General features: G+C 40.2%; 1 protein-coding gene and 1 long non-coding RNA gene across 4 annotated transcripts in view; one reads left to right on the top strand and one right to left on the bottom strand.

The window, feature by feature from the left end:
- PACRG (parkin coregulated) overlaps positions 1-24,547 on the bottom strand; it is a 501,797-nt gene that overhangs the window by 55,135 nt on the left and 422,115 nt on the right. The window lies entirely within an intron of this gene.
- Positions 1-24,547, top strand: part of LOC149873319 (uncharacterized) — a 212,688-nt gene that overhangs the window by 92,465 nt on the left and 95,676 nt on the right. Inside the window, exon 3 of the long non-coding RNA XR_016441802.1 lies at positions 10,773-11,000. This is a non-coding gene — a long non-coding RNA (uncharacterized LOC149873319). The remainder of the gene's footprint in view (positions 1-10,772; positions 11,001-24,547) is intronic.

The following is a 24,547-nucleotide window of genomic DNA, read 5'->3' as shown; positions in this document are numbered from 1 at the left end:
TAGAGATTTTTTTAAAATATCATATCAGGTTGATGAAGATGAAAATCAGCTTTTTTAGCAATTGACTAAGCTTCTTTATTTTTACATAAAAATAGAATAAAGAAACCAGAGATAGAGATAGACCTATTAGATTGTCAAATCCATCTTCTTGCTGAGGCATAACTGTTCCCTAGGGTACATTATCCAGTGTTTATCTTGTCTAGTTTTAAAAGTTGCAAGCGATGAGGCTTCTACCTCTCCCTTTGGAAGATTTTTCCACAGCTTGCTACATCACAACATCGAGATATATTTCTTTATATTTAGCCTCAAATTTCCCATTTTAAGTGTCATCCCATTACTCATATTTATTGTCCCTTGGTATGGGTCTACCTAATTTCTCTCTTTCTTTGATGTTTATAGCTTTCAAATACTTGTAAATATGTGTCCTGCTTTAGCAAAAGTTATTAGGTCTTTTAGTCTCATTACTAAATAACGCCAGTTCCTTCAGTCCCTTTTATATATATACACATACATATGTATACACATACACATATATATGTATACACACACACATATATATCATGTGTATGCATACACATATATACACACATACATATATATATACACACACACACACACACTTCTGTCTTGAATTGTCAACATTTTTTCAATATAATGTCTAGAAATGAATGAAGTATTGCAATCCAGTCATACCTGAACCACACATAAAAGATCTATCACCTCTCTGCCTCATGTTATGCTTTTCTTTGAAGCCCAAACCTGTCTGGGTTTTTCGTATACCTGTTTTGCTGTCTGCTATTGTTCCAGCTTGTTTTAGTCATTTTAGCTTTGTAGGCTGCTCCCTGCTATTGGCAAAACCTTAAATATCACATGCTCAACATCAGTATCACCTGTTCTCTCTGTGAAATGACTTTCTTTTCACTGGTATGTCATAGTATCCTTTGTTGGGATAGCCAAATAAATTTGTACTCTCCTGGCTGGGGTGAGCTTAGCCAGATTATCTTGGAAAATTTGGACTTGACCATTAGTATCTCATACACTGAATTGCCTGTTAAGTATCAGCCAAAACTGAACAACTTGGAGGGAAGATCCTTTACACCTTAAACTGACTGGGCGCATCTACATGAGGTATTAACGCGATGCAATCAACTCTGGCACAGCATTAATGTGGGATAGCTTGAAAAAGTTCATGATAGCTGGTGGCATTTGTTCTATTTTGTCATGAAGAAAGACATAATTACTTGCACTTTGAATACTTGCAGTGTTTACTTCTACTATTCTGAGAGACTTTTTCATCTTCTACTACTGTAGCTTTCACAGTGTATTTGAAGCTGTGAGTGGTCTATGCTGCCTACCATCAGTAAGAGCAAGAGACACAGAGTTGCAGAGAACTGGGAGCAGAGACTCAAAGACTTTCTGAAAGTTTTAACAGTTTGTGCCAGATTCAGCGGCTCCTGAGTGCAGTGTCTGTACTTGCGCTCAGGACTGCAGGAGTTTGAGCTGGGGCAGAGCAGCCCTGGGCTGGCAAGAGGCCTGGGCAATGGGCGGTGGAAGGGCTGGATGGGGCATGAGGGTGTTACAGTGCAGGGCTAGCTGGTAGGCAGCCCCTGCACTTTAGCACCCTCATGCCCAGCCAGCTCCTGCCACCATCTACATATACATTTCAGCACATACAATTACTCTGCCATGAGATAGTACTGTTCCCGACAGTATTATCCTATAGCAGAATTAGTTAATTTACTGCACCCTAATACTGGTGCACATGTAGACAATGACATTTTACTGCTGAGCTAATTAGTCAACTGCAGTAAAGTGCATGTGTAGATGCACCCACTGACTGCAATCTGGTGTACCAAACTCTTCTGTTTAAAGACTGCTTATGTTAATAAAGGTTTCCAGACCAGGTCCATTGTATTTGATCAAGGACTCAATGAAAGGACAGAGTATATTTGATTTATAAAACTCCTCATTAATTTTTGTCCCCAATATGGTTATATGAAGTCACATGTCTAGAGTATAAACTCTTCTTTTGTTCAGCTGCATATCTATGTAGGAAAAAAAATCAACAGTGCTATATTCCTGGACAATGCAGAGACATGAGCTTGCTGCAATAAAACATGAAATGTCAGTTCCTATCTCAGGTATCTTTGGTTACTGTAGGTGGATTTCTGTTTTCCTTTATGCATGCAAATGGCAGCTTTCTAGCTATCTAAGTGGCATTTTTGTTTTTACATGCAGATTGCAATTTTAGTTCTCCTATAAAGGGAACATGGGAGTGCATGTGTAACTGACTGAGCATGCACAGGCAAAAACACATTAGTCAAGCTGGTCTGCAGCTGTTGTGTATTGTATGCACAGCTATTTTGAACTTGTACCTGTATCTAAGTCACAAAAAATACACGAACCAGAAGCCTAAGACTAATGGGTGTTGGACTTGAGGAGGATGGCCCTCCCATAGCTGAGTAGTTAGGGATTTTTTTGGAAAGCTAGATACCCAATTACTAGGCCACTGTTGCCCACACAAGAATTTTAAGTTATGTCTCTAATGGCCTAGCTCAGTGCTCTAACCACCAGGCCACAGGTTAAGCATTACTATGTGCTGTCTCCACCCTTACTGTTGAAGTTGCTTCTCTGGGCAACCAAGATACAAAGATTTGTTGGACCAGGAGTGTAGTTATCTCTGGGTTCAATACACACAGACATATGTGAATAAGAACTAAAAAGCAAGTTTTATTTGTGAAGCAGCAGACAAGTCTTTGCAGTCCTTTAGTCTCTTTATTAAGTAACTAACTGGTTAGCAGCTTTCTAACTGAGGTACCATCTTCCCAATTCCCAACTAACTCCTTCAGTCTGCTGTCTTTCTATAATTTCCAGCACTACTCTGAGGAAAAGAGCAAGCTAGGCGTTATGTGACTTGGTGAGATGTATGTTGGCCTAAGTTCTAGTCTGGTCCCTTGGTTCCCCTGGGGCAGAAACTTCTGTACTACACTAATCTCTGTACACTTTAAGCAATTACTATTAAATGCAAAGTTCAGTGGCTCACCTTCAGAGATGATACTGGAAAAAAGGTATTTCATTATGCATAACTTGTGGCCTAGTGACTAGAGCACTGCTAGAAAAATGAAAGAAATGTGGGTTCAAATCCTTTACTGGCAAGGTCAGGCCTAGAGTTTTAGACCATTTTACATGTGTTGTGGGATATGGCCACTTTAATTAGTGAGCCATGCTAATTAAAAGCACCTGTGAGTCTCCGTACTAAAAAAATGGTGGTGGGGCGCTTTGAAATAAAGCTATTTGAACATGTTTTATTTCAGAGTGCTCCACCACCATTTTTTCAGCATGGAGATGCACTGAGATGCTGATTCAAGTGACGTGAAAGGCTGCCAGAGCACGTCAATTTCCATGCTCCAGCAGACGCAATTAATTGAGTCTGCTCCAACACACTGGATTTCCAGCGTGTCACAGCAGGCTCTGCATACACGTATAGGATCCCTTAGTCTCCAGCTGTATGGGAAAGTGTCCTAACCATTCAGATAATGGGGCTAAAAATGAGAGGCCCTTTCTTTCCCCTGCTCTGGCATTTCCCTGGACTTGCGCTCAAGTACTTGGCCATGTATGTGCCTCCATACACATCCAGGGCATAGCCTACTGTGCATGCTCAGTATATATGCACACTTCTGGTCTTGCAGCATATAGGTAAGTCCAAAGCACCCACGTACATGTTTAGGAAACTGTCATTTAGGTGCACAGAGAGAAACAGAATTCCATCCTATTTTGTTAAATTGGTAAGATAAAATAGCCATGGTTTTATATTGGAGGGGCTAGTTATATTGAAATTCCTGTAATGTGGAGAAAGATTTCATTATTTTCATGCCTTACAAATGCATGAGAAGCACGTATATATACACTTAGATGGAGAAAGAATATAGAGTAGGCAAAGGAAACATTTAAAAGACCTTTTCAAAACTCTTTCAAAGAGTTTCAAAACTCTTCCAAAAAGAGTCTACAACAGTGTACATAGGCATTGAAGTTAAGCCACAGGCACCAACTTCTATTTTTCCTGAGGGGGTAGGGGGAGGCTAAGATGATGGACATGTGGAAAGTTTTACACATTTCAGATGATGGCCATGTTTCCAAGTGGGGCCAGGGCCCTCAGGCCCCCACATACTTGGTGCCTCTGAAATTACTGAACAAACTAATTAAATAAGAACAGTAAATAATGGAGCAAAACTACTTGCAAACAGTCACTGGAAGTGAAACACTAGTGGTGTGTATCAGATATCACCAGGGATCTGGGGTTTTCAGTTCCCAAGGAAAACCAGAAAAAAAAAACAATGATTTTCTCTTTTAACAGAGGTCCCTATTGATTTTCCACTTTTGCAAAGAGCTCTTTGCAGGCTGGCAGAGTTCCAGCCTGCAAGAGCTTCTTGCAAAAAGGGTGGCAAACCCTAAGCCCTGTCCCAAGTGGGAGGGAGAGAGGGAAGGAGTAGGGCCTGAGATACTCAGTCAGCCAGGGTTTGGCTGAGGCTCACTTTCCCTCCTGGAGCCTTTGAGGAAATTGAGGCTTGCAGGGGGGTGGAGATCAGGTGGGGGACCCTTTTGGTGGTGCTGGGGGGCTGCAGGTCAGGGATGGGGGACATTGGCAGGGCTGTGGGTACTCTGTGGCCCAGGTGCAGGTGACTTCCAGGGCTGGGGGATTGGGGGGAAGCTGTGGGAAGAGCCAGCAGGGCAGGTGGGGTTCAGGGTGGTGGTGTGTGGGTGTGGGCTGAGGGAATGGGGAGGTGTTTGCAGGAAGCCGCATGTCAATGGCTGGCCCAGCCCAATGGTGTGTGGACCACAAGCAGTAAACCACTGGGCCAGATGGGCAGCTGCACGTGGGGGCATAGAGTTGCACATCATTGGGTCGGATGGTCTCCTGCTTGCCTCCATGTGCAGCTTCCTGCTGGAGTGCTGGAAGCCCCACGTGGAGGCAAAGAGCCCACCTGGCCTGATGGCACATGGCTCCCAGTCCATGCACCATCCAGCTGGGCTGGCCAGCTCTGTGCCTCCACGAGGGGCTTCTGGCAGTCCAGTGGTAAGCCTCACATGAAGGCACAGAGTCCACCCAGCCTGATGGTGTGTGGCTTCCAACTGCAGTGCCACAATCCCCACATACTAGCACAGAACCAGCAGTCTGGTCTGAAGGTACATGCCAGTGGGCTGGGCTGGCTCCATGACAGCATGTGCAGGCCCTGGGACTCAGCCAGAGGTATGCACCACTGGGGGCTCTGCCTGCCACAGCCATGAGTGCCCCAAGGGTCCACTTCCTGCTGCTGCTGAGCCACTGGTGGTGGGGGCTGTGCACTACAAACCCTACACCCACTCACAAACCCCACACACTCACTCACACCCCCCACACCCCTTCACAAGCGCCCCACAAACCCCACATACTCCCATACCCACACTTCCCAGACCCCCCCCACACCCCGCTCCCCTATACAATCCCCCAAACCTGGCCACAAATCCCACCCCTCACATCCAGCCACAAACCCCACACCCATTCACAACTCTCCCCCATAAACCCCACCCCCCACAACTCTCCCACCCTTTCACAAATCCTCCCACACATGTGCTGCACACCCACTCCCTCCCATACAAAGTACCTGCATATAGTTCTAAAGGAGGTTCAAATAGTGTTATATTTAGTTTAACTTGTGAAAAGAAAAAAGTAATTTTGCACAATGATAAATTTTTCTGCACATAATTCTGTGGGGTGTAGAGAGTGGTCTCAGCAGGAGCTCTGATTTTCCATGATGAAAAACCCAATATCAAATGCCAAAATATATAGGTATTTAGAATTCATTTTATTATAGTGATTGAGGAACTGGTAAGCTTCCAAATGGCTTTAAAACTGCAAATATATCAATAAAACATTGTGTTCAATTGATACCTATATATATAGTGGCCTTTCATTTTAATCATGGATTTTGGACTTTTTAATCAGAAAATCTGTGATTTTTATGAGAATTTTCAATTTTTTATCAAACCAGGACCCCTGGATATTATTCACTACATGAACTTTATCAGGAGCAAGGCTGGCTGAATATTTTTGGCAAATAGTTTATTGTCTGAAAAATACCATTTTGATTGGTTTGAAACAGTTTACAATTCTGGATCAAATTTGCCATCTACTTTATCTGAAAAAACTCTGGGAAAGATAGATGCCAAAACTGGCAAGGAGATGGTACATATCTTTTACTCAGGTTCCCTGTAGTTAAAGTACTTGCCAACAGTATGGGAAGTCCAGGTTCAATTCCCTTCTCTTCCCGAAGAGATTTGGACCCACAACTCCCACCTCTTAGAAGCGTTACCACGGAGCCAAAAAAACAGACAATTTGAGGGACTATATAGTTTTGGGATAAGGGCACTCAGCTGATTTGTAGTTCACCTGGTTTCCAATGCCTGCTCCTGTGAATAAACAAATGAAATATTTGATACAAGTAGAACACTGTTAAAAATACAATGGTGGATGGGGGGTGCTGCTTAGGATGGAAAAGAGAAGCTGAACATGGATTATCTACATTCTGGGTGAATATTCTGACCTCTGCACCCTTTGGCAAGAAACACAAAATGATGGTGGTAGCAACATTTTTTAAATCTTCATCCATTTTGGGCATGGTGATTAAACCTAGCCCTTCATTTCCCTTGCTTTGCATTTCACATTTGTCTTAAATGGAAACATTTTTGATTTAGCTAATTAAACAAAACTCTTCTCACAGCTCTGGTCATGACTGCCCAAACTCGTTGGGTTAGGATTATCACAATTTATTTGTTAGTTCCATAAAAACAGTGAGAAAAGCAAAGTTTTAATCTTACCAAGGTTTAAGCATATCATAGAATCACAGTATTGGAAAAAATCTGCACAGATGCAGGACTTGCTGTTCCTAAAACAGTTCAGATAGATACCTATCCAGCCTCTTCTTGAAAACCTACAGTAAAGGAGATTCCATGACTTCCCTAGGCAACATGTTGTTACAGTTCAGAAGTTTTTCTACTGGTGCAAATCTGTTTTGCTTTGTCCTGCCATGTGTGGAAACTGAGAACAACTTCCTTTCTTTGGCAACCTTTCAAATATTTGGAAATTATTATCATGTCTTCCCCCAACCCCCACCCGCCCCTTAATCTCCTTTTATCAGACTAAATGTATCTATTCAATCCTTTTAGTATTTCCTCATATAGCTTGCATTCCAAGCTTTTTGTCATCGTCATAACTCTGGATCTTGTCCAGTTTCTCTACATCTTTCTTAAAATCCAGTGCCCAAAACTGGGCACAGTAGTTCAACTGAGACCTACCTAATAAGCAAAGTGATGATATCACTTCTCAAATCTGGTATACAATGTTTCTATTAATGCAAGCCAAGAACTGCATCACAGTTGATTTTTTTGCCACATCACACTGCTGGCTCACATGAGCAATCGCTGGAGATTTTTAAAATCACTAAAATGCACCAAAAATGACATATCTATTTCATTTAGAGAATCTGAATTCATGGCTTATAGTTATACACCAATCACTAACTGTCACAGATTAAACTATAGCAGCCAATCCCAGTCAATCCTGTAAACATGGGTGGGTAGTAGTTTTTTTCTTGAAGTTAAGGATGGCAGCAAGGATCCCCAGGGCTTGGGCATTGCACCTCTATGGTTAGGAGCCCTATCAGCTGATACATACAACTCAAAGCTTTATAACAACCATCTATAAAGTTAGTACACATTTTTGAGGTCTAACTTTATTGCTGGTTAGAACTTTTTATCATGTGATACCTACTTTGCATGTGTAGCTGGTCTCAAGGTAACTGTACAATTAACCAGTTAAATTGCACAATACCTATAACATGTAGAGTGGGACTCTAAGGCTTGGGACAGAAATTACACCTAAACCAGTATAAGTAATCGGAAACTGGTTCAAATTGTAACACAACAGAAGTTCAGTGCACACAAACTGCTTTCACAATGGCTGAAACTGGTTTAAGATAACCCTGGATAGATGTAGTATCAGACTTAACTGATTTACATTAAATCAGTTTACTGAAATTCTGCCCCAGATTGCCTCCACTTTCAAGTTAATTTACAGTCTCCCTGCAACCCTCTCTCACAGGGTGGGCAGGCTAGCCTTGGCCCAAGCTGTTTGCTTCAGCTTAGCAGGGAGGTGTATGCTCTAGTATGCCTCAGCTTCTGGCCTGGGCCACTGCAGATATGTGGCTACATTTCTGGAATCAAAAGTGAATGTCTGTTTGGTTCAATCTATGCAGCTTAAACTAACCTGCGAAGATTGAATTGATTCAGCCTCAGGCTTTTTGACTGTCTGTAAGTAGTCTACAAAACTGGCTTGGAAAGTCCTTCTGGATCCATCCAGATCTTCCCTGTACACAGGATATATACCTTGGGTCTGTACGGGAACAACTACTTGACCCTACAGGATTACTGGAGGAAAAATGTAGTAAAAGATTGACTCTGTTAGATAGTTTAGAAAAAAAATTGTAGTACTTTAAGGTGATATTAAAACTGTAAGTGACAGTGCCCAGGGAATTCAAACAGAGGTTAATAGTTTTAAAAGTGCTTTCTTGTGCTCTGATAAAAGATACTGTAATACCAGGTTACACTGTAAGATTGAAACTCTTGAAAATAACAGCACAAACTGTAAAGTAAGTGTTTCTGGGTTTTAGTACTTGGGTGAAAAGGGAAGCTCTTTCTGAAATTCTCTCTTTGCCATTACAATCTATTTTCTATTTTAAAAATCATCCTTCCCCTATCAACATGACAAAAGCATTCCACAAATACCTCAGATAACTTTAGTTACACATGGATTCTTACTACCCTGGATTTTAATTGTTTCTTTCAATTCAAGTGGGGTGAAGATACAATTGTTTCATAGGTGAGGGGCAATATTTTTACAGAATATTACATCAGCAAATCCAGCTCAATGATGGCAAGTAGTCTCTCTTAAATAAGTCTCTAGTAGCTGCAAGCACATATTGTTGTAATGTCTTCTCTGAAAATTGCACGTGGTTTTAGGGCCTTAGTTATCTACACACATAAATTTTCATATTTACAAAAGTTTTACTGTTTTCAGTGAAACTAATCATATACATAAAGGGAGTGTCTATACCACTGTTGCAGACCTATTTTGAAGCATTTTTTGGTGCTAGTGTGAAGATATATTAGTGTCTATTTTGAGGCTTCCAGTGCTTAAATTTAGATCGCATATTGAGTCAATATTTGGTACATTTCATTATAAACAATTTATTTCAGTTACAAATGACAGTAATGCCAGTTATCAAAGGAAGTGTGGAAGAAAAGCCAAATGGAAGAAAAGCGTGGAAGAAAAGGTTTGAAAATGGCCACCTTAATCAAGCACCTGCCAACCCAAGAGGTGCCTGCCACTTTAAGGGCTGGAGGCAGGTAGCTGGCAGGTGCTTGATTAAGATTGCCATTTTCAAACTTTGTCAAGATAGGCAGAGGCAGCAGTTTGCTGCCAGCCACCGAGTAACATCAGCTGGCAGAGCTACTGCTCCTGTAACATCTTGGAGGTAAGGAAGGAGCTATGGGGATGGTTGGAGGCTCCTGGTCCTGAGCATGACTTGAAACTGCACCCTGCCAGGGAAGGGTGGCCTGGTGAGGCTGTTCGTGGTGAAACAGCCCCCAAGAAATGCCATGCCAGTTACCTCCCCGGTGAAAGGCAGATAGAGGCACCTTAACCCCAGCCCCCACCATCTGGTGGGTATTGTAGGGAGTTCTGGCAGGGGCAAGGCATGCTTTGAAGGAGCACCTGAGCCCAGTAGGGGTGTGAGACCTCAGAGACACCAGAGCTGGTAGTATCAGTGTGTGGACCTGCACAGAATAGGGCACTTGAAGGACTGTGTGTGTGGGGAGCAGAGTAGGGTCACTGAGAGAGGCCCAAAGGGCTGCACCAGGGGATACTGAGTAGGGCAGCAAGGCCTGCCTAAAGAGCAGTACATGGGCTAACCCCCGTGGAGGTGGTGTCAAGTTGCCCAGTGAGGGGCTTGAGGAGAAGTCAGCCCATTAGCTGGAATAAGGTCAGGCCATGTAGAGTAGGTGAACTCATGGGATCTGAAGGGCTGCATGTGTCCTATCAGAGTGCAAGTAGTGAAGCCTGATGGCCCGACAGGGGTCAGTCCGTGAAGCAAGGCAGTAGAGAGTGGCCCAGTAATAGGCCATATGCGAGAGACCCCTGTGATGGGGGCAGAGTGAGTTCGAGCATGTATGAGGTCCAATGGTGGATTGAGTTTGCTTTGGCCTGAAGCCAGGGAGCAATAATAGCCTGGATGTCATCTGTGAGGCATGGGCCATCGTGTAGGGAAGGTTCAGAGCCATAGATAGCACCCCCTCGCATTAGGGTAGTGAATGGGCAGCCTCTTGCTTAATGTATTATGAAAACATTCAAGTCATGGCAGGTGAATCAGCATAGACTGCCCTAGGCAGGTGGGCAGGCTAATTTGTGATCTAGCCCTGGGAAGGCCCACTGTCATACCTAACTCAAAGGAAAAAAAGAAAACTATGAAGCTATATGCCAGGAGAGAAACTAGTATTAGGAATATATTGCATGGTAAAAGGGAAATGGAGAAAATGAAGGAATACAGGGTAGTAGTAGAGGCGGAGCCTGGCTGACTTAAAAGATACACTGTACATTAACTCTGAGAGTTAAATATTAATAAAGTTAATATTTACTAAATCTAAGCACATTCAGTAACTTTAGATTTTTCTTCTTTTAGTGGGGCTACTGCTCCTTTTTGTTTGAAGAGAGAAGAAAGCTGTGAATAATGCCTAAGAGCAAAACCAAACCAGAAATAAATGACTTTTTTAATGTGAGACCTTCAACCTCAATTCCAGTTCCCCAGAGGCCATCTTTGACTCTTTCTCAGGCAGTGCTCTCACAGATGTCAATGGTGGATAAAGATAGCTCTATAAAGAAACCAATGAAGGAACTGCTCCTTCGAGAGGTGAGTTTACAAGCTTCCTTGACACTAGTGGAAGAGAAGTTAGAGGCAATGTCATTTAGAATAACCAATTTAAATGAATAGACTGGATGAGGCTAACACTGACTATAGATTGCAGACAACAAGCTATAGGACTGTGCAACTGATTTAGTGGAGACTGCTGCTTATCTAAGTCAGAGATTAAAAGTAATTTTTATGTGATGGGAGAAATGCTGAACTGCTCAAAATTTAATGGTCAGCATGATCCCAGCATGTAAGCATTATTGGGATACTAGTAGATGAATCATCTGATTACTTTTATGGGAAAATTAATTCTCAAAAGGATGTACATATCCTAAATGCTAGAGAGAAACACTTTGCACAGAGAAATTATTCCCTCTGTTTATGCCATAATGAAATTAGGCAGCAGAAGAGAAAGGCTAGAGTTTGTATTGTCACACTGACCAATGCCAAGGGCTGTGAGTGAGCATTAAACATTGGCAAGAATAAGAATAATTAATAAAAACTGCTCTATGAAGGGAGTGGTATTATCTTATTCTCTGATATGAATTCTACAATAAGAATTTAGGGAAATTAAACAACTCTTCATGGATGAAGAATCAAGCGATGAGATACTAACTGTTCCCAGAAAAATTATATTATCCACACAGATAAATGTTATATTTTCAGAATCCGGCTTTGGCATTTGTTTGCTTATTAACTTAAGATACAAGGGATTTGAGTGGGAGGCTATTCATTGGTATATAATTCTGGTAGTTGAATTCTTAGCAAATTTGGGTGCCTCTGTTGCCAACAGAACATCTTCCTCTTCTAAGATTTGGTAGACTGATGTGTTTATGACACCTTTTGTATGATATCATTATGACTTTTGCTGTTTGCATAGAGGCGCATATTTTTTGGGTGATATCTTTTTTGCATAAGAACAGAACATATGCAGTCATCTCTCAAACAGATGGGCTATTGTAAAGTTTAAAACAGCACTTCTTCCCACCCTCAGAAACATAGATGGACTTTTCTACTCCGCTGTTTAATATGAATGCTAATACTGCAATTATGTTTATGTTTAGCAGGTGTGTAATGTTCACATGCTGAGCTATTATTTGGTTTGCAAATTTTTATAGCTACTTGCTAGTTTTTCCAACATTTCAGTTTTCATATCTTTGAAAGACCTGCCAGTGTGTGGCTTTTAGAATGTTTTACTTTGTCACTGGTGTCTTTTGTTTATGCAACAGTCAACCAGGCTAATATATATTTGGTTAATGAAATATCAAAATAATATGTAAAAATCATAATAAAAAACCCATGGGTAACATTAGAATCATCATGACATATTTTCTGTCTCACCTTCATATATGAAATCATAGAGGTTTTATGTCACAATTTGCCAATATTAGTAATTGTTCGCTTTCAGTGCAGTATAAATATCTCTTTGTACACTATCTCCTTTTTTATCCAAGAAGCACTTATGAAAGACACATAAAATAAGAATGTATATAACCTATGTATTTGGGAGTTTTGGTTGTAGCCGTGATGGTCTAACGTAGGTCTTTGACTTTTTTTATTTTAACAGAAAATCTGTCATCTTACAACTACTTTAACATGAAACAGTTTGAAGCAATGGCATATCAATTGCCAGTGACCAGTTAGAATGGTACTGCTAAATTAAAACATTAGTTTTAACATCACTGAACCCTATTCTCCAAAATCTAGCATAAGCAATGAAAATCATTTCCAGCCCACTTATCTTCTTTTTTTGCTAAATGCCACAAGTTCACTATTCATTTCCTTCATTACACTCACCAAGGTCTTTGTCAACAGGGAAGGTTATCACAAGAATTTACACAATACCTACCTCACTACCTTAGTTAGTAAATGAATTTGAGAAGTGTTTGTATGTGGATTATAGAAAACTAATGCTTCTGTTTGTAGTCCACAAAAATGCAGCTTGCTTTTCCAGTCCTTTTTTCCCCTCAGAAAGCCAAAAGGAAGAAAAATTAACCTATCATATCCATTAATGTGGATTGCTGCCAGGTACCCTAAAACATCCTCATGAAAAAACAGAAACTCTTAAAATGGAAAGCCACATGCCTGGTTCATACTCTCTTATAGTGTAAAACATCTACTGAGAGATGGTAATTTGCACAGCTTGAAATGGATATTTTATTAACAAAATAAAATTCTCAAACTGTATCTTCCCCAGGTTATTTGAAATAGGGCTTTGTTATACCTTCTCCGTGTACAGCACGAAAGTTGATCGGTGTTAGCGCACCTCAAGTTTGCAGCAGCCACACTTCAGGCCAGTAGGGACCTGGAGGACTGAATTACCCCACTCCTATTCCAGGCTTCCCTCTTACACTTGCTCATCCCCCCACCTCCACCCCTGGCTACTTGTGGCTGCCCATGCTGTTTGTCCCAAGGGAAGAGGCAGGGAGGAGTTAACCTGTCTGCCCACCTGTAGTTGACCAGCCAAGTCTCAGCCTGCCAAGAGAGCAATAGCAGCAGGGACTGGGAAGGCAGGTTAACCCTTCCCTGCCTGCTCCCTGTGGACGTACAGCAGGTGCAGCCATGAGTAAACAGGGGGAAAGGGGAGAGTGAACAAAGATCTGGGGTCCTAGGGAGAGAAGTGTGGACGGCTGATCTGGGCCAGGAGGCGTGGTGAGGTGGGTGGGGTGTTTACACTAAGCTTAAAGTGGCTACACCTTAATGTAACACGAACTGGGTAACATGGATCAGACATAATCCTGCCCTGGAGTGGCATAACTTTGAGCTGTGTAAGGAGTGCTTAAAAAGAATTTCAGATGTTAATGTGCAGACAATCCAGGTGTTAAGAGCTCCAGGAGCCACCCAAAATTACCGTGTAACATGGCTCTTATTCCTCAAAACACTTATTCCTAAATTGTAGTGAATATTTCAGTACAGAGGCCTTTTGTTTAGCTTTAGATTAGACAGCCATAATGAATATAGTCGCAGATGTAAGCATATTCATACTCCAACGGGAAGATTAAATATAAGACAGCATAGAGATTTATTATGGTGCCTTTGTGTCTTTGGCATCACATCCATTTATCTAATATGTTAATAAGCGTATGCAATAACATTCATGTTTATTATGCGAAATAAAAGTTTCATAATTACATGACTAGCTTCTTGCTTCAGTTCTCATTTCAAATATTTTTCTTCCCCCAATCTATACTGTAACAATAGAATCAGGAAATCATCCTTTTCCTAATCTGTACCATGTATAACAGGCTAAATTTACATTCTGCTGGATGTGAAAGAATAGATTTTAGACTAAAACATCAATCGCAAAACTAGCACATGCATCAAAATTATATCTTGCAATGTTGCTGGTCTAGTAGATTTAAGTCAATGCTAATTTTAGAGATTCAAATTAGATTGCTAACACAAGCATAGACAGCATATCAGAAATAATTCACATTGCCCATCAAACTATATTCATATTTAAAGTCATGATAGCAGGAAAAATGTGGAAGGCAAGAGAAGCAGTGCTATAAGAATGTTCATCAAAAAGATTCCTCCCATATGTCATTAAAAGCCTAGCAGCTGTGCTGATGAAATCCCAATTCCTGTTGGTGACATCCATAGGGAATATAAAGTTTAGGCATTTCCCTTTACTGAAAGTCATGGTCTCATTTCCTGTATGTTATATTAAACAACTGTCAATTCTATTTACTGCTTTATTTCAAAATAAAAAATGATGAATGTTATCAGTCATACACATACAGAAAATACAGAATAATATCCAAAGAGAAATGTGTTGGGTTGGCCATAGCTCTGTTCCTGATGTAAATGAGCCTGTAATGGCTGCACCAGAAAACCAAGTTATTTAGACTTGTGTAATGAGATAAATAGTCTTAACCTAGTAACAAGGTTCCTCCAGTCTAGGACTGAGAACAGGATTTTTCATTTATAGCAACTTTTACGTTCATTCACTGACCTCTGAATGAGTGTGACAATTTTCTAACACTTTTGACTTCCCTAACTTCTGAAATTATTCGTTTTCTTTGCTACAGAGCAACTCATTGTTAAGATGTGATAGTATATACTATATGGGCCATATTTAGAGTTCATATATGCAGATAGGAACTTCAGTTGGGGGTTCAAGTTGGAATTGATCTATTTTGCTTACTCAAATCCTTTGTTCTTTGATTAGCTCTAATGTTCTTGTTTCCTTTTCTGCAATATGAGCTGTATTTTTCCCAAGGAACTGTCTATAGGACACTTCGACTTATACCTGCTTCTCAAGGATCCTGTAATCTCTTAAGATTTTACAATGTTCCAGTGTCTTCACTGAGTGAGCCCTCACATCTGGAAACATTTCTTCATGAACCCTAGCAATTCTGTCTGTTTTGGAGTGATACGTATTCACGCTGGCTCTAGAGTACAAAAAATGTTCGATGTTTTCAGAAGAGCTCAGCACCCAGTCATTCTGACAAGGAAGCAACCTCCCTCCCTGCAGCCCTTACACTTGTCCTCTTCCTCCCTTGGTCCCACTGAGAAGAAAGTCCTGCCACAGGGAGCAATAGGATGTGATCAGGTATTTACTGGTAATTCATAGTTTTGATGCAGAAATTAGTGCACTGTGTTCCATGAGTTGTGTTATGCAGGTCATACTAGAGGATAACAACGGGCCTTTCTGGCCTTAATACATCTGTAAGCGAGTGTCCTTTATATTTAAGCTGTAAATTTTGTTTGATATCATCAGAAAATAACACAGGAAATGAATGGTTGCTAATGAAGAGTAAATAAGTGGATTCAGATTTAGACCATGGGTTTGTGAGGGGGAGCCTATCTAAATCTGAAAGAATTTAGAAAATGGAGCTGTGAGAATCAGGAAAGATTATGGGAAGCTACAAATTGCAGTCCTAACTGTGGAAGACTTCTGTATACCAAAACAGAACTGCATATGGCAGAAGCTACTGTGCATGCAGTTTGTAATTCATACTTCTTATTTGTGCCCATTTCTTCTTGCCACTTCTTATTATCATTTATATGAGAATGAAGTGAACAAATGTCCTTTATATTTAAGCTGTAAATTTTGTTTGATATCATCAGAAAATAACACAGGAAATGGATGGTTGCTAATGAAGAGTAAATAAGTGGCGACAGGGTTGTGCTCGTATTCTGCCTATCAAAACAGTGACTATGCCGCTTTCCTTAATTGCTCCAGCAGATACTACTACTGTGCAACATATGAGTTTATTAACATCTCTATTGTAGATAAAATAATGCTAATGTACTTAATTGGAAAAGTCTGCCAGTAGCAACAGACTGAGTGGACAAACTGTAAAGGCAAGTCATAGGATCTTATTTTTTTTTATGGTTTGCTCTAGGTATGTTTTATTTGTGTGATAAACATTAAGTACTTTAGACCTGAAATGAGATAAAGGTATAAATACCAGAAGTTCCACAAGCAGAATTAACATAAAATCTCTGGGTCTTGCTACTTGTGGGGTTTTTAAAGGTTTGCAGTCAGGATAATTATGCTGGGACTCTTATGAGAAATGAATCTTCTTGTAAAATTTCCACTTACTTCTTGCTTCCAGTTGGGCAAGATGTACTCTAAGAACATACACAGGCAATGCCAAGGAACATGAAACTAGGAATTATTTGTTTATAAGGTAAACTGTAGCAAAACATTTAACTGAAACGCCTGAGCTTTTCTAAAACGCTAAAAAGGTTTGATTCAACATTTGGACAAAATTACCTTGGAGCATTTGTTTAACAGAACTGCTCAATCCTTGATTACACAGAGATCCGAAAGATTTTAGGCTATCTCTGGTCTGAGCAGTATTCAATGACACAGCACTAAAAATGCTAGCGGCCAAGTGTACACTGATAGTCCCACCATCACTTAGCACTGGTGGAACAGCAATGATGTTACAAAAATGGATGTAGGAAGATTATAAGTAAAACTTGGCATAGGATGGATACCGCTGAGACTTTTAAGGTTGCTTAAATATTTGGGTAATCAGTTGTTTGGAATTTGGCAACCTTGACAACCACCACCTTTTAAAACTGAAGAGTCAAGCATTAATGTCCAAAATTGGATAGAACGCATTTCCAAGTAGTTACTGATTAAATGGTAGACTTGGGAGAATATTTTTATAAATCCCACAAAACACTTCTTTCATTCTCTGTATCAAGGCCCAAGGATTAACTTTTTATTATAGCACCTATTTTTTCCTAGCATGTAATGTGTGATTCAGCAACTGGCAAAGCAAGAGTTTGTTTTGAAGTTTAATGTATTCTTAAACTTCAAAAACATGTTTTCTAGTCTTACTGTCACAGGACTGGAGAGGATGTCTATAGCTCCTAGAAGGTTATAACAACTTCTGATGGCATTTTTTCAGAAGGACTGTCCAAGTCGTGAAGTTTCCTATCACTTTTCTCTGTATTCACATTACACACACACACACACACACACACACACACAACTGCAGCTTTTTTAATTCTCCAGAATTTTGTTTTTTCTCTGTCATGCTGTAAATAATTCAATTGAATGGATTTAATTCAGGGAACTGAATGGATTTTGTTTGATAGCTGCCTTTTTTCAATCTTTATTGACTGGGTTTTATACAGTAAAGAAATAAGTGCAGATTGAGTGCTATACTGGGATGTGAAAGTATCATGCCATTTGTTAGATATACAGTAGTATTTTCAAAGCAATATACATAAATCCTTATTTTTCATACTGAAGGTGCATCTGAGTAGGCCACTGGATAGGCAAAAACTACTGATTTGGTTACGTAGCTTCTGGCAATCAAATTAGCTCAATAAATCCTAACTTGTCAAAGTCCAAGCATCACAGTAGTAAAAATGGTTACAACAGTTAGCTTAGAACAATTAACATACTGGTTAAGATTAGCTTACAATTTATTTTGGGTGTCATGTATTTTGTGAACACCTCTATTAATTAACCTTTCCCACCACTATGCTGTGGAATACTTCTCTTTACAAAGCAAAAATAAATAAATAAATAAATTGTAAGTGATTAAAACAATTTAGTGATGTGACTGGTCTTTGGTTTGCCTATTTAAGCTCTCCAGTTAAAAATCTGGCATAGTTGGGGGTGGTTTGGTTTTCACTATCCACTTCAGAGCTCCCACGTATGGAATTATGATGCATAGGAAGGTTATAAAGGCAGATCTTTAACTTGATCGCTTCTAACCAGAATATTTAATCTGTGAACCCTTTTCCAGTGCAGTTATTATACATCTTCTATATTTATACTAATAACGTCTTTTCCTAACTGGGCTTTGTTTGTGGCTTTGAAGCATATTACATCATAGGTGGATTACTTATTAAATGAATAATACTACATAAATACCTACATTATGACTCATGAAAAATGCATGGGAATGATTATGCAAGCTTTTGAGGATTTGGGCATGTCTACATCATATTGGAAAAGAAAGATGCATTGACATTGATGTAAAATAATCCCTGGCTATAAAGCAGGCCCTTTAAGCAGCCAAGAGAAGGAGGTATGTGAGGAGACATGCAGCCTTCACATATGGGATACGTGGGGACATTTGCACCCTCACTGTACTAGGAAATTAGAGAGATATAGGTTTCAACCCCACCCTGGGTGAGGGGGCCCTAGAACCTGGCTCCCTCCCTTCTTGGCTGAGTGCCCTAGCTATTGAGCTAAAACATGGAAAAGACAGTATACCTATGGAGCCACATACTTGCCTGGCTCCTGCCAGCTGCTACCAAACCTAACGCTAGCTGCTTATGCTGACTGATCATGTGGATGCTTATGTACACATACTGCATGGGGAAGAGGATCACAAGCTGTGTGCAAGTCCAGGAAGAGCAGCTATGCAGCTGGGTCACTGCCATTCAGGTGCATAACATGAAATAGGATGGTGTCCTAAATCCATATATTGCATTGAATTCAGAGATTTTTGCATATGAGATGTAAATTTAGCTGTAAACTGTTTACAAAGAAATCCCTTAGGCTCCATGGCTCTCTATTGACTATGCTAAGGTATAACTGGTTGGGTTTATGTCCTGGGTCAAACCTGTTTTGGAAGGAGGCCTGTGAGGAGCTGCTGTGCGGGTCAGAGGGCAGCAGGGCTCAAGGCAGCCCCATGCTGCTTCCAAGGCAGCTGCCACTGCCGCAGGGGGAGGCATCAGCATGGTCAACAGCTGTGGAGTTAACAGAGCAGCTGCCTTTGCAGGCACCCCAGTGCAGCTGCTACCAAATTCCATTGCCAATGGCAGTTTTCAAATGTGAATTCGGTAGCGGAAAAAACCCACAGCTGAGGTAGGGGGAAACAACACCTGGCAGCTGTTCCCTTAACCCCCTAGGTGCTGGCTAGACCAACGTTCCCTGCCCGGCAGTGCTTTGTCCCATCAGCGTTCTGCACCTTGGGCACGTGCCCTCATCACCTACCCCTAGTTATGCTACCTGTATAGGCACCTAGAGTGCTTTATATATATAATTTTAACTAACATCAGCAGTGTGGTAGAGTGGGTAAGGTGTCTGGCCATAGCCTTGACTCCTGAGGCTTGTACTGGCCTTGCGCGGAAGGCCATCCCAGTTAACCCAGCTGTGAATAGGAACCTAGTTGTTTGGCTTAGGGAATCAAAGGTGGCCAGATCTGATGCTAGCCATTTCTCTCCTTTGTGTATCAGCCAGAAGTAGGATAAAGGGGCTGTTTTGACAGTATCTACTCTCAGGCCCTCTATGTCCAGTGAGTCTGAGAATGGGCACTGGAGGTGAGTCTGGGGCACCCTTACAGGTGAACTTCTGTCTTAGGAGAGCATCAGGAGAATGGATGGGTGGGATGTGTTCAATTTCATCCTATCCAGGACTTCGTCCTGCCAATACAGTATAGACAAGCTCCAGTAAGACTTAAAGACACCACAAACACCTGAACCAAAGCAAGTTGTTCTATTTTCTGGACCCACATTGGATGATTATAATGTCATCACGTATGAAAAAGAAAACATGAAATCCCGGAATCAAGGTTACACAGGCAAATCATTTTCCAAATTTTCCAAATGAAATCCATGTTTCATTTGAAAATGCATCTGTAAGTTTTTTTTATTTATGTTACTTTTTTCTTTGTATGTAGTAATGTGGCATGTTGGCACATGACACAAAATACGAGATAACAGAGAACACCAAGACTGTCCAGTCATTAGCAATAATCAGGCTTCCATTTCAGGAAAAGAGTTAAGGTCAGATCCAGAATGCCCGCAAAATGCATTAGGTGCCCTAGACTTGCGTGTCTGCATATGCTGGGAAGTGATCCACTGACTACGTAGGCACCTAGCTCCTGCCTAAGCTCCACTGTGATTCAGTTTGTTCCTAGAAAGTTGCTTAAATTCCAACAATATCTTCAGAAAGTCTGAATCTGCTAGGTGTCCTCTTAGGATTTCTAAATCACACTAACATCGTAATTCAGTACAAAACACAATGCCTGGGGTCATTTTTACTAAAAAATGGTGGTGGTGATTGTGATGGTGCTATTGCTGCCTACCTTTTGCCTAGTAGCTTAGAGCAGTGGGGACCAACCTTTTTGGCAGGTGGGCTACAGATCAGCTTTGCATCCTCCCCAAGTGCCACTTTTGATCCTCTTCTGCTCTCCTATCTGCTGCTCTGTTTTCTCCTCCCTACTCTGAGACCCTGTCCAGTCTCTTTTTTGGCTGTCTTGCTTCCTGCCATGTGCTCCCTGCCTGATCTGCTGCTCTGCCTTCTTCTTCCTACGTTACCTGCCTCTGTGTACTGCTTGTTTATTCCCTGTTCTGTCATGTGCTGTGCTACTTGTGGCACACATGCCAGAGGTTGGCCACCCCTGGTTTACAGCATTCACCCAGGAAAGAGATTGAGTTCAGCTGTCACCACTAAAAGGCTAGGCCCCCTACCGAGCTGCAGCCCTAGTCCCTGCAGATTCCATAATTTGGAGTCTGTGCTCCATCTTCTTCCAGACCAAGAAACCACTTCTCTCTTTAGAAAGAACTCTGGGAAACTCTGTAATGCATTCCATTTAAGTGCATGGGATTGAGGCTGCTCAAACCTTGCAGGATCTGACCCTAAGACAGATGACAGGGAGATACAAGTCTTTTCTGCTGTCAAACGTTGCAGCTTAGCACTCGCAACAGGTTTCCAGGACAAATAGCAGTAGCATAGCAAAATGCAAGTATAAACAATGACAATAATAGATTGTTTCAAATATTCACAAATGGTATCTGAAAATGACATTTCATTCATTCATTCAAGGAAATGCAACACAGAGCACATAATGCTGACATTCAAAAGCCAAACAAAAGCCAGAAAAATACAGCAGTGACTCCTCCATAACATATTCAGAAAAAATAGATGTTACTTTTTTTGGTGAAAACTATTTTGAAACTATGATTATACTTCCTGAGGAAATTGAATTTTGAGATGTGAGAGCACAGAGAAATTAATCAGAAGAAAGACTGGGAATATTCCTCATTTTGAGAATCTATTAATAATTTCATAGCAGGAAGAGATAATTGGTATAAGGAAAGACCAACAGTAACCAGCCCATCCTCTGTCTTTTAAAAATATTTATGAGTGCATGTGATTTGAAAGTGTACATCATCCACACCCTCAATCCTCTTTCTTCTTCAAGTTAATAATAAAACTCTTATTTTCTTCAATGGCAGCAGCACCGTGGCTTATATTAAGATCACATTAAAGGTGAGAGCACATCTCAGATATTTAAGCGTAAAGAATATTACCAGAGTGTAATAATTATCCCTAAACTAAGCATTATGAGCTTTGGACATTCAGTTAAGATGACACTTAAAGAAAACCAATATACATACTAAGGTAAAAAACATGCAGTTAAGGCATCCAAATAACCTTAACTGCTCTATAGTAGCTGACATAATATAGTCATCTATTTTTGATGAATGTATTTTAATGTTTGTTTGCCAAAATTAGGATTCCCTGATTTTTTTTTCCACAGATAGAGTTAATGCTGTTTGTATGACACAGCTATACAGTGTAGCTATTAAGAGAGGATGGCTTCTCATGTCTTCTTTTAATGTGGAGATGCTATTGCACATCAGCATCCACACAATACTTTGCAGGAGTTTTAAAGGAAGACAAGCATCTTCCTTTAATAGCAAGTCTTACAGCTATAGGCGAGTGGCAATGGGGACATGTGTGAATAATTGTAGGAAGCCCCTAGACATGGAACTACATGGAGGCGATGGCTGTATTATAGTGGTCGGTTTGTACTTGGAACTGAGACAGGTGTGCAATTTGGGAGTTGAAATCATGACTGAGCAGGCCTATTTAGGATCCAATGTGCTCACTCCATATGGGAAGGGAGGTAGAAAAGGTGTCCTAAACATAGTCTGTTTCATTTTACCTGATTAGAAAACTGCATCCAGTGGGATCACTCTTATCTGTAGTCAAAATCAAGTAATGAAACGTGCAACTTGGAACATCTGCAGTCTGATGGACAGCTCTAGCAGTGACCAATCTGGAGTGAAAGACAGCATTCCTAACACGAGAATTTGTATGATTTGATATTAATAGTGCTGCACTTAGCAAGACTAGACACAGCTTACAGAGCATGGTAGTGGCTAAGCCTTTTTGCAACAGAAAAGCCAAAAAAAGACACATACATGGCATTGGTGTTGCTATTGAGACCAAGACTGTTACTCAGGTGCTAGAAAGTCTGGTTACATCAACAAGTGTTTCTTGACATTTCTCATCTCCAACTGACACACAGACAACATGCAACAGTCATCAGTGCATACATCCCAACCCCTGATGCAGATGACAAAACAAAAGAATAATTCTACTGTAAACTCAAACAAGCCCTGTCATATGTCTCCAGAGAAGATAAAATAATTCTTCCTGGAAATTTTAATGATGGTGTGAAAAAGAACTTCGAGATATGCAACAGAACACTTAGAAAGGAAGTGGTGGGGGAAAGTCAACTTTAATGCAATTCTTGTCTGGAGCAAGTGTTTGGAACATGATCTTATCATCATGAACTCCTTATTCTACCAAAGCAACAAATGGAAGAATTTGTTCATGAATGCATTCCTATTCAAAACACTGGCGCATGATTGATTACATCACAGTATGTACCCTGGTCAGTTGCAACATCCATATTACCAGAGTTACAACCAGCACAGTTGATTGCTGGACATTGTCCTATACGGTCTGTCATATCCATCAACATTACCCCAAAACAACGTAAAGAAAAGCTGTCAAGGAAGAGGTTCAATATCAAGTACTTGAAAGATCCTGCTAAAAAATTATCATCTTCAGCAGTGCCTCAGTGTGAAACTCTCTGACCTCCCTGGTGATCTTAACATCATCGATCACTGAGAGCACCTCAAGAAAGACATCCATGAGAATACTGAGCATGGCTAGTTGGCTATCTGTAATGTCACTGCTTCTCCCTAAAGAGCTGTGTAGCTGTGTAGCTGTTGATCTAAATGTATTTGTAGTGTATAGAATTATATTAACTGTAACATTAAGGAATAATTTTAACTAATTAAAACATAATTTTTGGACTATGACCTATGCACAACATTTTAGTCATTTGTAAACATTTGGAAGATTTGAAGCGTCTGAGTTTATTCAGTATTTAGTAATTTTTAGAGCTTGACATGCACTGAATTTGTTAAAGGATCCAATTCCGAACTGATTTTAATTCAAAAGCTAATTCACAGATTTAGCTTAGTTGTAAAAGTCTCAAAATATTAAAAAATAAGTACACTAAAGAGCCTGAACCGTACTGCTTATACAACTGAGAGAAGATGAATTCTGGTTTGAGTTTAAATCAGAACTAAACCGTAACTAGGCAGTCATCAAAACTTACGTAACTAGAATTATTTCAGTATATTATTTTGAAAAAAAGAAGTGTTTTCATAATGGATAGCCCCTATACACTTTTTGATATAATTAGACCTAAGTTGATATGCAGAAAAAAGTTTTCGTGACGCTTGAGTTTATTATAATTATTTTATTTTGTTATCAATTGCTATCAATACTTTCAGTTTTCACACATGACTTGGATTGACTGAAAAGGGGGATTTTTTTAGTTTTGACAAAGCTAAATCTCTCAGTCTATGTATGAATGCAGAGAAGAGTGAGAAGGGTCCAGTCTAGATAACTGAAAAAATAATCTTGTAAGAAAGTATATGCTTTCAGGTTTTCAAAAAAGTATTGTAGTGCTTCCTGGTTATCAACACAGGTGCAACTTTTACCTTTCCTTTGTAGTAATATATTTCTCTTACTATTTTTACAAATTCTTGACACCTCTCTCTTTTTCTAGATATAAATGTCAAAGTGAATTTAGTACTTTTATTAGTGGGTTGGGGATGTTTTTGCCCCAGACTTACTGCTTCTTTTCTTGCACGGACCAGACCTCCAGCAGCTCCATTGCTGTTACTAGGAACATACTGATTTACATTAAGCTGAAGCTTTGGTCAATTTTCTTTACTATTTGTTATTAATTAATGGAATCTTATTGAGGATTATAACTAAAAATATTAAAAGGAAGAAAGAGGGAGAGGAA

Source organism: Crocodylus siamensis, chromosome 1 (genome assembly GCF_052110815.1).
Source record: "Crocodylus siamensis isolate JL-2025a chromosome 1, ASM5211081v1, whole genome shotgun sequence".
Classification (NCBI taxonomy): domain Eukaryota; kingdom Metazoa; phylum Chordata; order Crocodylia; family Crocodylidae; genus Crocodylus; species Crocodylus siamensis.
Note: the sequence above shows the minus strand (reverse complement) of the source record. Positions and strands in the feature narration are given on the sequence as shown.